This window comes from Panthera pardus, unplaced genomic scaffold, assembly GCF_024362965.1.
Source record: "Panthera pardus isolate Hobbes unplaced genomic scaffold, ASM2436296v1 HiC_scaffold_1, whole genome shotgun sequence".
NCBI classification, from domain to species: Eukaryota; Metazoa; Chordata; class Mammalia; order Carnivora; family Felidae; genus Panthera; species Panthera pardus.
This window is the reverse complement of record NW_026526654.1, coordinates 30,257,121-30,271,977: the sequence shown is the minus strand read 5'-3', so window position 1 is coordinate 30,271,977 and position 14,857 is coordinate 30,257,121.

Sequence of the window (14,857 nt, the reverse complement as noted above, 5' to 3'; positions counted from 1 at the left end):
AGAGCAGGGAAGAGGTAGAGAGAGAGGAAGAGAGAGACTCCCAAGCAGGCTCCTCACTATCAGTGCAGAGCCGATGCAGGGCTCAAACCCATGAACCATGGGATCATGACCTGAGCAAAAATCAAGAGCCAGACACTTAACTGACTGAACCTCTCAGGTTCCCCAGCAGTAACTTATTTAAAGACCACATGGCTTGTCTTATGGAGAGGGTGGCATTTGGTCTCCACTCTGCCCTTCTGCTCCCTGCTTCCTATTCGAGGTAGATTGCCATGTTTATGGTTACAAACTTGGCCTTCAGATATTATGACCTGTTTATTGACCTTACTCTCCATTAAAGGAAATATTTTTCTTTCTATTTTAAAGGTATATTTGTGTGAATTTAATATAAATAAAAAATGACTTTACGTTATAATCTATGAAAAGCTAATGTAAAATGAAATATTCTGTCCTCTAAAGCTCAGTTATTAATTTGCTAAATAAGAATATTTGTTATGTATCTCTTTTAAAGGGGGAAAATAAAATGTTTGCTTTACCTGTAAAGTCCTGTAAAATTTACCTGTAAAATTTACAGGTAAAATTTACCTGTAAAATTAGACCTGAAATGTCTAATTTTCTGGGAAGATAGACTTTAACATAATTAAAAGTAGTAAAATTTATGTCATATTATATAGCTTTGGAAAGGGCATTGACCTAACCTTATTTGTAAAAAAAATTAAATTAAATAAAAAAAAATCATATATGTCGGAAAACTTTTGTGCATCAAAAGCCACTAACAAGATGGTAAGAAGAAAATGCATAAAATGAAAGGAAATACTTACAAACCATATATCTGGTAAGAATCTAGTATTCAGAATATATAAAAACAAGTTAAATATATATGGTATTAATATATTTATTAAATATATAAATATATATTAAATATAAAATACATTGCTCAGTATACAACTGAACAATTAAAAGACAAATAAATATGGACAAAGGAATTGGCATTTCTCTAAAATGATACAGAAATGGCCAATAAGCACATGGGAAGATGGTCAACATTATTAGTCATTAGAGAAATGCTAATAAAAACCACAAATACATTTTCATAGTCCCTTTAGTTTATTTATTAGATTAATATAAATTTGAAATAAAAAGAAAGCAACTTACAGTTAAGTAATATGAATTCCACTATTACATGTGTATCCCGACTAGCTCGAAAGACGTAACAAAGTCACTGTGTACTTATACCTACATGTAGCCTAACTATAAATGTGATAGGAACGCTACATGGTAAATTTCAAATCACAAGCAGCATTACCATAATAATATATTCTCTTGAGATGATGAAAAAGTAGTATAATTTTGAACAAAATACTATATTCCTTCAATTGAGGTGGATATTGCATTTTCAGAATGTTTTGTAGATAGTAAACTCTTGCAAAAATCACTTTTTTATAGGGGTACCTGGGTGGCTCAGTCAGTTAACTATCCAATTCTTGCTTTCAGCTCAGGTCATGATTTCATGGTTCATGAGATTGAGCCCCACATCATGCTCTGTGCTGACAATGCAGAGCCTGCTTATCATTCTCTCTCTCCCTCTCTCTCTGTCCCTCTCCTGCTCATGCACTCTTTCTCTCTCTCTCAAGATAAATAAATAAACAACTTAAAAAACTCATTTTTATATAAAGTATTGTTTAGAAAAACATATGCATATTTTGTACCACCGTGCATGTTCAGCAGAATATTTAAATGTTCTGGAGGATTAAGGAAAACACTTCCGTTTTGTTTTGTTTTTTTGAGTGATTTGTACATTGCCAAAGTGTTCGAATCCAAAAGCGATGTGTACATTGCAGATCAAACAACCTTCATTGTGGGCTGTATCTCCAAGCCACTAAAAGCAAATAGCAGTACCCAATGAATGAGACAGAAAACATCCACAACAACAATTTCTATAATACTCTTATCTCCAGTGGGTGGACCCTTTAAGAACCATTGCTTTTTACACATTTCTGTAGTAATTAAATCCATGCCTCTAACATATACTTTCTCTGTTACAACCTATTTTTAAAAAGCTGACAACTATGATTATTTTCCAAAGTGACATATTCAAGAACTTTGACATGATAAGAGGAGATATGAGAAAACTGGTTTTAAGACCAAAGCAGACCAAACCCCTGGAGGCTCTGAAGGAGACTAAAGTGATGGAAGAAGAGGTGCTGGAAATTAGGAAGAGGTTCTTTTGTAGGCTGAGCTCCACCCATCCCATGAAAGAAGGTAGGAGTGCTTCCTAATGAGAGAAACTCAGTAGGACCATTTTAAAAGTTTCCACTTGAATGTATCAAAGTCAGTGGAACATAGTGGGATGGTGACCAAGATACCAAAGAAAAAATTTCTACAGTCTGTAGAAACAGAGGGCTATTCTATTGATGGCAATAAAGTGGAGAACTGCCTCTGGGAAAGTAAATCAACTTTTGACATTTCCAGATGTTTATTGCTCATCTCAATCAATGAAATACAAGCTCATTAAGGGTAGAGATCTGTTTTGTTCATTGTTATAGCTCCACCATCTAGAATATTGCCTAGAAAATAGTAAGTATCGAGGCACCTGTGTAGCTCGGTCAGTTAAGCTACCAACTCTTGATTTTGACTCAGGTCATGATCTCATGGTTCCTGAGTTTGAGCTCTGCCTTGGGCTCTGTGCTGACAGCTCAGAGGCTGGGGCCTGCTTCAAATTCTGTGTCTCCCTCTCTCTCTGTCCCTTCCCAGATCACACTCTGTCTTTCTCTCTCAAAAATAAATAAACATTAAAACAATTTAAAAAAATGAGGTGTCAAAATCACTGAAGCTACCTGTTGAGCAAGTAATGTCACATAACATCACAGTGCACATCTTAGGCTGTCAGAATATTATAGCAGGTGTGAGATTTCCTCATTGTCCATTGCATTCTGGGGCAGGGCAGATATAATAGCAGAACCACCCATCAAATTTTGGACTATGGGCTAACAGAAGTCATGATGCAGAAACCATCAACTCTTCTGGCATGAGCAAGGGCTATCCATTGTTAGTTGTTACAGCAGTATGGACTGGCAAAGTGAAGATAATCTGACAAGAAGGAGCAAAGATGTTGGGCAGTAGCTTGCAAAAGAAGGATTCTTTTTTTTTTTTTTCAATTTTGCTTTTAAGATGGCAGTAACAACAGCATGTTTGTATACCAGTGGAGATTATACTGTCTAATGCAAAATAATTATTATGTGGAAGAGGGAGGAAAATTTTAATTGTAGGCAAGATCATGGAAGCTGGTACAAAAATCAAGGAATTGCCTTTGCAGTGTGTTTGGATAATCCATCTTCGGTAATGACAAGAAGGGCATACTATATGGGTTAGAATCTGGTACACCCAAGGTCTGTTGACTCTATTTCTAAAATAAGACTTCTTTCCAATCCCTCACAGAGATCCTATGATAATCTGGTCCTTATTTATCCCTTTATTCCTATTAATACGTCTCGCATTCACTGAATATTTATTTAAATATTTATTTAAGGCTTCTCTGTATGCTGCTTCCCTGTATTATGTTTTTATGATACTATGCCTTCTTAAAACACTCATCTTTCAACTCTCAATTCAAACTTAACATGAATGTGTCCTTCAATTACCCCCTTAAAAGCATTTGCTTTTTTCTCCTGTGATTCCAGGCATAACCCCCAAAATCTTCTTTGAGTGTCTCTGTATATGACTACTCATTGACTCTTCACTTATCACTGTCTAAGTATTTATTGTATTGTATAGTAATGCATCTATTACCTAGATGTATGCTCCACTAACTGCATAGTTACGTACCTATTTCCTAATTATATGCACCACTAGACCATAAGCTTATTAAGGACAGCATTTCACAGCCTAGGAGCTCAATAAACTTCTATTGAATGAATACTCAAATTCCTATTTTCCAGCTCCTGAGGCAGAGTCCATTCAAAAGTTTATAAAAGAGTTAATATAAAAAATAAATTTTCTTTTATCAGTTTATGAACTGAGTACTGGGATGCAAAAACTGTCATAAAGCTATGTTATAATATAATTCTGATAATATAATTCTGATTTTTGGAAATGTGATTTTTTAAAAAACCAAATAATGGCAGACAGTGGTAATCCCAGTAGTAGTCAAAATAACTATAGAGCACTGAAACTTTATTCAGGTAAACACTGGAGCGTGTCTACCACCAAAAGGGAATAAATAATACTGAATGTCAAAACAAATTGCCCGAACACAGACACCACAGAGAGGTCTTTCAGATCAAAAAACTCATTGATCTCCTTTGGCATTTAGCACAACTGGGGATAATGCACCAGGACTTTGGTGGGGTCTAGGTTCAGTGTTCTGTCTGAATTTCAAAGGCAATCTTTTGGACTAGATACCAATCATAAAGGTGTTTTCTATTACTTAGTGACCAAAATGGCATTTCCATTATTATCTGTGAGCTCTTCAGTCTCTCCTTCAGGATTCTCCAAAGGGATTCAGTTTCATCTGGACAAAACGCTTTTGAGTACAGATAGCATAAAGTCATGCCCTCAAACTACTTGAAATAAAAATATATCAGTGAGAGTTATGTCAAGGAAAGTCCTCATTAAGTTGATTGTAAAGATTTAAAATTCTTATTTTCTTAAAGTCATATCTTGACACATAGTCAAGTATATTAGGCTGGATTTTAAGTGTCAAATGTTACAGATAGACAAAAATAATAAGTTAATAGACATTTAATAAATAATTGCATTTCTAAGTTAGAGAAACTATATACTTAATTTTAACTGCATATGAGAACTGAATCATCAACTTTTGATGTTTGCCATATTTACTTCAGATTATCTTTTAGGAATTAGATAGTACAGATGCCATTGAAGCTCATGGATTCTCCTCTTCAATTCTCTTCTGTCCTTCTCCAATGATATTAACTAATCTATATTTTTTAACATAACCCACAAAAGTATTTTTATGTAGTCACTAAATGTGTTTATATCCATAAAAAGTTATTAAAAAGTATTATGTTTTTGTTTTAAATATTTTACAAATTATATCAGTCTGTCTTGCTTTTGTATAATTAAACTTTCTGCTTTTGAGATATGTTCATACTGATACATTTGTTTATAATTTATTCATTTTATTGTATAGTATTCAATTTTACAGTTATACCCCAATTTATTTTATCATTCTTTTATTTATGGATGAATAATTATTTGTTTCTTTCTGAAACACTTACTTTACAAAATGCTTGAGAGAACATTCCTATGCATATTTACCCATGCATACATGCACAAACTGCACTAAGGCATATAAATAGAATTGCAAAACTCTGGCTCTTGTAGTAGTATATTTTTCCATGTTATCTTTTGCCAAATTTCTTTCTAAAGTGGTTGTAGTAATTTGTGTATGTTCTAGCAGTGCATTAATTTTCCTGTTTTTGTAAATACTTGCTACAGTTTATACTATCATTCTTTCAAAATTTTGCTAATCAGATAGAAATGAAGTTGTATGCCATTATAAGTTTTTCAGTGAAATGTAAGTTTTCTTAAATTATACCAAATATACAGAAAAGTGTACAGATCATAGTGCACAATTTGATGAATTTTTATAACTCAAAACACACTTATAACCTACACCCATATCAAAAAACAGTACTGCCACATTGCCTGATCCCTAAAGGCCCTCATGTTCACCCTTTCAGTCACTGCCTCCTTTCAAGAGTAAATGATTCCCTGACTTCTAACATCCTTGATTAATTTTTCCTGGTAGAGAAAAATATCTTACTGGAGTTAAACAGTAGGCAATGTTTTGTGTCTGGCTTCTTTTGTTGAGCATCACAGTCATGAGTCTCTTCCATATTGTTATATTTATGCATTCTCATATTTTATTGAAGGACTATAAGACTGTTTATGCAAGCTACTGTGGGTAGGTATTTAAGTAATTCCTTGCTGCAGAGGGCAGTAAGAGTTGGTGCCTTAAAACACTTGTTTCATTATGTCTCACAATCTGCATGGACTCAGCTCACCTGAGTCTCCTGCCCCAGTGAATGATGGTTGGGCTGCAGTCATGGGACAACATGAATGGGCCAATATGTACAAGGCAATTGACTCTTATGCCTAGAGGCTAATGCTGGTGTTCCTTTGGGAGCTCTGCTGACAGGGTCAACCAGACTGCCTGTTTCCCACTCTGTTCCTTCTCTGCATGGTGTGGTCCCAAGATCAAATTTTCCAGAAGATAATAAACAGATCTGTGTTTCACTTTAAGACTTGGGATCAGAAACCTCTCGATATCATTTCTGTCACAATCTCCTCATCAAATTATTAGATCCAGGTGCTTGTTTGGGAAGGAAAGAATTTGGGGGATATTATTTTTAATAACTACGTACTGTTGTTCAATCTTTTGTTGCAGTAATTCATTTCCATATGAAAACGCATTCTCTCCTCCCTCTCTTCTAATTACATCATTATTTACAGGTTCAAGATCTTATTTATTTTTTTAAATTTTATTTATATTTGAGAGAGAGAAAAAGAGAGTGGGGGGAGGGGCAGAAAGAGAGGGAGAGAGAGAGAGAGAGAGAGAGACAGACAGACAGACTCCTAAGCAGGCTCTGTGCGCTGTCAGTGAAGAGCCCATTGTGGGGCTTGAACCCACAAGCCATGAGCTCATGACCTGCGTCAAAATCAAGAGTCCGGTGCTTCACCCACTGAGTCACCTGGGTGCCCCCAGATTTTATCATTTAAATCAGGTTGGAGTGTAGATGGCTCCTTTGCTTCAGCATCTCAGGTGCGTTTCAGTGGACTCAAAGACTTATGAACTCAAAAGCATCCAACATACAGTGTTGAGAAAAGAACAGCGTGATTGGAACAAACACCTGCCTTTAAATGGTTTAAGTTGGGGGAGACACTATTCCATAGCAATTCAGATATCTAGACTGCTATCTAGTTTGCCAATACCTATGCCTCCTAATGTGGTTTTCCTCAAGTATTGGCATTCTTCCTTTTCCTCAAGAATGCTATTGGCAGTTGACTAGCTTTCTTAGCCTGCTAAGTGCCTGTGCTAAATTGAGAAAGGACAGGCCCATTTCATTTTACTGTTTTTTTAATATAATGAATTATTTTTTTTATTAAGAACACCTAACATGAGATCTATCCTGTTAACATTTTTTTAAGTGTACAGTATAGTATTGTACTATACTGTATACACTACTGTATACTGTACACAGTATACACCACTGTATACTGTGTACAGTATACTGTATACAGTATACACCACTGTATACTGTGTACAGTATACTGTATACTATACAGTATAGTATTGTCCTATAGCTGACAATGCCACACAGCAGATCTTTAAAACTTAGCAAATATATTTTGTTGTTTATTTGCTAGTTTTTTTTTTTAGCAAGTATACTTTGGTTGAAAACTGTATGAGTTTTGTGTGTATGAAATTCTTATATTCAGTTAGAAGCTTTAACCACATAAATCTTCACCACAGGCCCTTCTATAATTAAGGCTGAAAGTCAGGTTTATGTGGGGTTCCTAGAAAACTTCATTTCTAACAAAACGATTAAAGAGTTATGTTCTAAGATTTTCTGATTTTTTTTTTCTGCCTTAATAGTCTATGAAGTAGCACCTTTAATTTTTATGAAGTATTAAGAAAAGATGTTACAGTATCTTAAAAGTGAGACTCTTCTTTGCCCCCCCCCCACCCCGGCCATACCCTGAGTTTCATAACTTTCTTAAGGGTACTTCTTTTTTAAAAACATTTGTTGCCCGGAAAATGATTTAGTATCCTTAATATTTCTAAATTGTTCTACAACTTTTAAAATTTCTTCTTATGGCATGTGTTTCTTCTCATACATTACCTTAGACAGCTAGAAAAAGCTAATTAGCACCTTCTGGGTTGAAGGTGCTATTATGTCTAAATATCTCTGAAAATATTTAGCCACAATGACAAGTTCACTATACAAATTCTTTGTTTACTGTGTTACTATAGGCGTGTTGTCATACTTCCACCTCTACTCAGTATGGGTCATTTTTTCCCCAGCTTTTTAAATAACACTTTTTTGTTGTGCTTCCTACCTCCGGGGGCTATTTTCTCAAGGTCTCTCAGGCCTCAGCACATTGCCCTGTTATGTATATATAATATATACCATATAAAACATATGACACATATGTTGTTTTAGACAAAATGTTTCAGATACAATACTTGTTTTGGGTGAACTTAACATAAATGAAATTAACCATTTTAAACATTTTGAAGTATGTAAATCAGTTTTTATTTTATTTTATTTGTGTGTTTAGTCTTTTGGTATATTTACAATGTTGCCCATCACTACAACTATCTAATTTGAGAATTTTTATCAGTCCAACAAGATATCCCAAAGCTCTCAGTTCTCCTCTGATCCCATCCTAAGGCAACCATTAATTTACTTTGCATCTCTATGTACCTGAAATAGAAATGTTTCATCTTTTATTTCAAGAGCATAAAGGAGTCTTAACATATTTCTAGGAGGAATTTTGGGTCTAGTTTAGCTTATAATCATTGTTGGTAAGTCAGAAACATAGAAGGCCTGGGAAAGAACACCTGGAAAAAATCTAAATGCACAGATTGAACAGAGACAGGAACTCACCACCTGTGATTGAGACAAAGTAGTCAGTAATGTTACAAGTAAATCACAAAAGCTAAGGGGGGCTAGTTGTAAAACAAGAAAATAAAACAGCAGTGGGTAGATTTATCTATTAAGAGAACAAATAACAGTAGGATGTAAAATAATGTTTTCACTTTAATAAACAGTGGAAGAATCATCTGCTACCACAGGGACAATGGTGCCTATGGAATATATTGGGCAGAATCAAACTTCTATAGGCTCAGGAGTGAGTATATCACCCATGAACATCAAATGTTTTAGAATCATGAGGAGAGAAAGGAAAGTTTTTAGTTGTTATATTTGAATATTTTTTAAAGATTAAAAAAATTAAATATTTATTATATATTATAAAATATAATAAAATTTAAAATATATAAATAAGTTTTATTAATTTTATCAAGGTGAGGCTCTACAAAAATTAGAAATTTTTGACATTGAACATTCCACATTCTGTATCCTTTAGCATCTGTTTGCTGCTTCTCCTTTTGAAACTTATTTGAATTAACTAACTCAATACCTGATGATCAAAAATAGTTTATGCTAACCAAGTTAATTTATAGATGGTAATGGCATAGGGTGGTAGCACCTTCTAGGAATACTTGTATGTTAGCAGATATTTTAATGTCTAAAATGATAGGTACCTCTAAATGCATAGATGTCAAGATCTGTGAAAGGTGGTAAATGAGGGATGTCCTCAAATTTGACTATGATTTTTGACGACTCTATCATGACAGAAGGACAGATAGAATCACTGCATTGTTGAAGAATTGGCTTTATTGTTAAACATATCCATTCTAAAATGAAGCCATAAAGTGGTGACTGATTTAGAGGCTTGTATCGGTGAAACCCTGAATTTTATAGATATGGAGACTGTTGCCAAGTGAAATTAAATGTTGTTGTGGTCAAGGTCACAGTGAAAGAGTTGGAACATAAACCAAAGTTTTCTGATTTATGGTATATCAAACACTATTTGTCCTTCCCTGGACAAATCAGGACTGATTCTTAGCTCATCTTCCCCAATTGGCTTCCAAAGTGCTCATTAACCTATCTCTGTTCCTATCCATACCATTTGTAAATCTCCCATAAATGTTATTTTTACCTTTGCCTGACTTTTCCTAACATTAAATAGAGCCTGTTCATGGAAAATTTAATCCTGACAGTTGACTCTGTGATTGTAGATAAATAATATAACTTTTATAAAGCTTTTTCTGGCCAGGTGTAAAATGAAGATAATAAACACATCTTCCTCCCAGAGTTTTTGTGAGGACAGGATGAAATTTTATATAGGGAAGTGTTCTGTAAACTGTAAGGAAATATGGTTATGGGTTGTGATTCTTGTGTTTCTTTTAGTCTGAAAAATCATTGATGTGTCCTCCCTCTACTTCATCCATACACTGTTTCTGAACATAATAATTTTACCCTGATACTGATAACAAAAAGTTATTTTATGCAAAGAGGAGAAACATTAACAATTAATAAAAGATATTCAAACATTGACTCATTAATGCTTTCTCACAAATACTGTATTGCTTAGAAAATGACCATTCAAAAATGATTTTGAAGATCATGGGTAGAATCGTATAATTGAATACTATTTATAATCATAAGTGAAAAAACATATCAAGCTCAGGACATAGAAACAGTGTGCTCCATGTAACCAAGCAAGTCTTCAATTTGTGAATAATTTTGAGAAATTTTTTATTGAAGTCTTTAATATTAAATATACAAGACAAAAAATATGTAAAGCAATCCAAGGGAATGCATTCCTTGGCTCTCTTAAATAAATTAAAACAACTTATGTTTTAAATATGTGAAGAAATAAAATAGTTTCTTGCAAGTCATACCACTGGAACTTTTCCCCTCCTAAGATGTGGTTATATAATATATTATAAAATATGTTTAGTCAACTCAAAGAAACAGTTGATGATTACAGCTATGTTGGAAGAACAGGAGAGAGGAGATATATTTGTTCGGATTTTTATAAAATTCATAGTTGTTAAGTATTTCTTTATACTGCATTTATTGGAGATTATAGCATAAAAACATGTTAAATGTAGAGAAAATCAAGACCTAAATGTGAAAGAGAAAGGAAATAGAAAAAAGGTGTAGAATAACAATTTGTGAACTTGGAATGGGGAAAAAAATAAATACTCAGAAAGCATAAGCATAATGGAGAGAGAGAGAAAGATTTTAAAATATCAGTGGTTAATATTTTTTACTTTACAGAGACACACTTATCAAAACTAATCATTAGCTAGCTGAGTGAGGTAATTGCAGCAGCCATACATAACATTGTATCGTATCTAGTAAAGCAAGGAATGTCTGTAGATGAACAAAACAGAGAATCGGAAGAATAAAAGGCAAACGTTATGCATAAACTAATTACATAATGAAAAAATTGAATACTTAGTCCAGAATGAAGTGGTCAGTTTTATTTACATTCAGAGAAATAACAAATCAAAACAGTGATTGTGTTCCACATTATACCCATTACATAGAAAAAAATTAGGAAGTTATTTTTTAAAATGTTAACATAAATGTGATAAAGTGGCAAATGTTTTGCAATGGTACTCCAGTCAACTTTTTCCAGATATTTGAGAGCACATAGCAGTAGTACTTAGTGAAATTAAGTATGTTTATAACTTTTCTTTTAGATGTTTATTTGAGAGAAAGAAAGAGCATGTGTGAGCAGGGGGAGGAACAGAGAGAAAGAGAATTCCATAGGCTCTGTGCTATCAGCATGAAGCCCAATGTGGGGCTCGATCCCATGAACTGTGAGATCATGACCTAAGCCTAAATCAAGAATTGGACACTTAACCAACTAAACCACCCATTTGCCCCATTAGGTTTATATCTTTTGATACAATATGTCTTTGTGGGATATACAAGTTTCCCAGTTATTGATCTCTCAAAAAAATACCCTAAAATTTAATGTCTGTAAACAATGACAACAATGGGCAAATTGTGAAAGGTTTAGGGGGTTGGCCTGTAAACACTTCCATGCAGCATCATCTGGGGTGGCTCAAAGCCTAGGGACTGGAATGTTCTGAAGGCTGATTCTCTCAGCTGTTTCCTGCTATCCAGTGGGAAATTAGCAGCAACTGCAAGCTAGACCCTCTCCATGTGACCTGACCTTTCTCACAACATGGTGGTTGCTTCTAAGAGTATCTCACAGGAGAGTACAAGGTGGAAGCAGCAGTACCTTTTTAAACCTAGACTCAGAAGTCAAACCAGGTTAATCCACAACACTTAATTCATCACAAGCTCCTCATACCTGACTCATATACACATATGCAAAACTATGTACAAATATGTGTATTTTAAAGTATTATTTCATTGGCATGGGTCATTCTCCAACTCTACTTTTTAACATTGCCACTGATATTCATACAGTGATATGCCACTGATATTCATACAAACATTATATACATAGATTTTATAAAATTATGGAAAATTATTAAAAACAAGGAAGCAACCTTAATGTAATTTTAATTTTTGCAAAAGGACTGACTGTAAACTTATATTTATTTAACTTTCAATTAGTATTTTCTTTATAATATTGAATATAAGTATTTTTAGTATGATTTGTAGCCATTTGAATGTGTTCTTATATAAATTGCTCATTAAGAAAAGGGGATTGTGTTTTTTTTTTCTTTTTTGATAAGGGCTTTGTTGTTAGTAAAGATGTCAATCATTGTGTCTCAATCATATTTCTTTTTCCTAAATCTACCAATTTTTTTTCCAGTAATTTTGTATCTGGCCAAATATCTTAACAATTTTTGTGCTTACATATGTGCTTTTATTTTTAAATATTCTTGACATTCTGTGCTACCTGAAGACAAAGAAAAGAAGTTTTAATTAATAACTAGAAAGTCACAAAAACCAGCAGCCCAATACACACACACACACAAAGGTACTACCTGAATTATTTTCTTTAATTTGTATTATGTATATTTGCTCTGCCATTTTCATTTCTTTTTTCTTCAATGTCTTATAGAGAGTATTGACGGTAGTTAAATTTCAAATTTAGGCTGTGACTTGAATTATTAAAGTATGGAACTGAGATGGTATTAGAGTAGATATAGGAATTATATAAAAATCTTAACTTGTGAACCTAATGCAGAAATTAATAACATTTGGATTATTTTCCTTGAGATTGAACGTTAGTTAGATATCCATTATGTGGATATATAATATCCATTATATCCATTATAGAAGAATCATTATTTTATGCTATTTTAAAGCTAGTTATTAGTTTCACAGAAATGTGAAACTCAGCACCCCTTTCAAAAAATGATACCCTGCTTATCTGCTAAGAGTATGGTTAGCTGAGTCTCCAGAGTGAGATATTTTCAGGGCCTGCCTCAGTTTTTAAACAAAGTCCTGCTCTTCTCAAGGCAGCTCCTGGCCAATGACTGAACAAGTAGTTTAAACTAGGGCCGAGCTATGTCTCTCTAATGAAGTACTCTTCTGGTGGACAGACTCTGCTCTGGAGCAGACTCTCAGGTGGTTATCATAGCCAAGAACTTTCATCTGTCCAGGCCTGATCTCTGCTGCCTTCAAAGTTGTTATTCCCTATAAAGCTTTTACAGTTTTGTTCCATTTTAGTATCTATTTCACTGGCAATTCTTTTGGCATAATCTATTCATGTTAAGGTGGGATTTGGAAGGGTGATATATATGGTCACTCAATAGCAAAGGAATATATATATATATATATATATATATATATATATAGGAACAGGTATATATATATATATACCTATATGTATACATAGTATAATTTAAATATGTATATTTAAATACATGTGTATTTTATATATATTTATATAATATTGATAATTTAAATTTATAAAATATAACTTATTTGTGTGTATGTGTGTTTAAAGGGCTGATAAAAATCCAACTCTACAGCTGCTTTGGGGAAGATTTTTAAAAATATCCATTGTATCCAATATTACTGTAATGAAGGGACCAGCCTTCTATAACAAAAATCAAAAAGAGAAAGGTCATCCTTCTACACCACCATCTAACTCCAGCAGGCAGAGCATTAAGCATAAGATCTAGGCTTAGATAATTCACTGTTTCTGGAGATCATAACATTGAATCTGGAGCAGGTGACACATAGAAAGATATTATTAGAAGTGAAAACAGCAACTACAACCGTGGTGGCAAGTGCAGTAACATGTATCATTAGGTGTTTCCAGCTGTGATGTCCAATATTAGTGAGTGCAATAGCCAAGCCAGACTCTTTTGGTTAAAACATAGCTGTTGGAATTATTCCTCTCCTTCCTCCATGGTTATCTTCATTCCTGCTCATTTTCAGGACTTCTGCTCCCATGATTCCATGCATCTCTGATAATCTTTCAGTAAATCCCTAGTTTTGTAAGTTTATCACTAGTTATTGTTGCATGTGAACAAGAGATCAGACTGATCCAAATTTGAACGTTAAGTATTTGCCCCATTATCAAATTTCCATAGAGGAATGTAAGCCAAAGCACTATATGCTCCTTCCCTGGTTCAATGACATAAATGGGAGTTAACGTTGTAAAGGCTTTGATCCTCAATCAGCTCTGTTCCATCAGTTGCTGCCACCGGAATTGTCTACTAAGTCAATGAGGCAGCTTCTGTGAAATCTCGATTGAAGTTCTTTAATACCAAGATTCTCAACAGCCCCAGGCTTTAGATTCCACGTCAAAATCATCAAACTATCACCCCACACCTGTGATATTCTGAAAACTCAAGGATAAGTTACTAGAGCCATGGCCTCAAACAAAATGATGTTTTCAGAACCAGGACATAGAACAGTATGGAAAGATGCTACTTTTTAAAAGTTGATAGCACACTCTCCATGAAATCTGGCAAAAACAATAGAGAAATTGAGAACATGTTAGTTTTAGCCTCAAGTGTTTCTGATAGTTTACTGAAGTCCCTGACTTGGGAAATGTAACCTAATTGGAAGCTGTCTGTAATCAGTAAGGTAAGTATAGAAGTTCACTTAATCATATAAAGGATTTTTATTTTTTTAATTCTTTTCTGTATAGCAATTTTATTTGTGTTTTCTTTAAAACTGAGGAAAAAAAATGTTCAGTGGTGAACTCCAGTCTTATTCTCTACTTTGCATATTTAGAACCTCAAAATTTCCACTTCTGCTTGAACCTTTTGTTTCAGGCACTTCAATGCTAAATTGAGTGTGAATTCTGTCAG